At 41.0% G+C, this 1,740-nt stretch overlaps 1 non-coding gene across 1 annotated transcript; it reads left to right on the top strand.

Annotated features, from left to right (window-relative positions):
- The first annotated feature begins 1,604 nt into the window (after nucleotides 1-1,604).
- LOC115065438 lies at nucleotides 1,605-1,740 on the top strand. Its single transcript, XR_003845227.1, has one exon. It is a non-coding gene; the product is annotated as a small nucleolar RNA SNORA17 (small nucleolar RNA).

Here is a 1,740-nt window from a genome sequence, read left to right as displayed (position 1 = left end):
AACACTACGAGCTACATATAGATACAGACTAAAGACAAAAAATGTATATTATCAAGTGTTACTTAAAACATTCTGTCAGATTATTTAAACTCAAGATCATTAATTTTATTTATTGTTTTATTGTTTCTATTGTGGTCTCAAGTCTGAACAGTCCAAGAGAAGTTAGAAATGAATCTACAAAGTACATGAAGAATGTGTGTGATCCTCAGACTTCAGGAAACAACCTCAAAACACACTGAGAATACCAGTGAAATTATGTTGTTTTATGACAAATTAATAACCATTTCTGGCAGTGTTTTTATACTATAAAAACACAATTTAGATTCTTTCAGTGTTTTCTTGAATATCTTATCAAAGATGGCTAGCTTAAAACATTCTATTGAATAAGAATGTTTTGGGTAAAAATGTTTTAGATGATAAAATAAAGGGTTCCTTCTGAAGTAAAATGACAAGCAGTAAACACTCACTGGCCAAGAAAGTATTCATTCTCCAAGAGAAAACATGTCACCACGTGATGCTGAACTAATCGGACATGATGAAGACTGACCTCTGACCCAGCAGAGCACTCACCTCCAAATGCACTAAAGACATTGACACAGACCTGAACCTGGAACTGCCTGAGGGAAGGTGGGGATCACTTCATGGAGCAGCACAGGAAGGCTTTTCTGAAGAGGGCTCAACTCATCAGGGAAATGAGGTAACCGACAAATGGGACCATATGAAATTAAAAGACTGTAATCTGGGGCTCATGGCTGGAGTCCATGACCATCATTGCCAGGAGCATGGCAGCAGACAGGCAAGCATGGTCCTGGGACTGTTGCTGAGAGTTCACATCCTGACCCACAAGCATGAGGCAGAGACAGAGACATTGGGAACTGTGCGGTCTTTTAAATTCCGCAGTGACACACACCTCCAACAAGGACACTCCTCCTAATCCTTTCCAAACAGCTGCACCAACTAGGGACAAACATTCAAATATATGCGATAATGGGGGCCATTCTTACTCAAACCATCACAGTGTCTCAGACCACTCAGAATGGCTAGTTATAATATATTAAATAAATAAATGCTGCTGAAAGTATAAAGAAAGGTGATTTTTTATTCATTGTTCCTAGGAGTTGGATTGGTCTGAAAATTAAAATATTTTGAGTAAGAAAAAATTGTAATTAAGTAAAATAAAGAATAGAAAAAAAAACAAAAACAAAAAAAAACCAAACCTCTCAGCCAGTTACACACTGGTGTGTAGCAATTTTGTCTGAAATGAAATATTCATCTTGGAAGGAAACTGGTTTCAACATGGGGTATGTCTTCATCTGCCTCCTGCTGCTGAGATGAGCACCAGGACTGCACACAAGCTGCTTGGGGAGGAACACAGTCACTTCAGTGTACAGCTTGTTGCCTTTCCAGAGGTGACAGGGAGGAACCGAAGGCCAACAGCAGCAGCAGAGGCCATGGAGCAGTGCTTCTCACTGGCTTTCTCTCCAGGGCTTCTCAGCCTGCTTTCTTACAGGACCCAGGACCATGTTCTTAGGAATGGCACCACTCACACTGGGCACTGCCATTCTGTATCAATCATGTTGTCCCAGGAAAAGATTCCCACAACACCTGCCCCTAGAAATGTTGCATGTATGGCATGTATGTGTCATGTGTGCATCAGTAGGTGGCAGAGAGGAGAGAGCCTATGTGTAGGCTCGGTGCTCTAACCCATGGAGTTCTCTGAATGATTAGTGGCCTGACACA

This window comes from Mus pahari, chromosome 14 (assembly GCF_900095145.1).
Source record: "Mus pahari chromosome 14, PAHARI_EIJ_v1.1, whole genome shotgun sequence".
In the NCBI taxonomy this organism is placed as follows: domain Eukaryota; kingdom Metazoa; phylum Chordata; class Mammalia; order Rodentia; family Muridae; genus Mus; species Mus pahari.
Note: the sequence above shows the minus strand (reverse complement) of the source record. Positions and strands in the feature narration are given on the sequence as shown.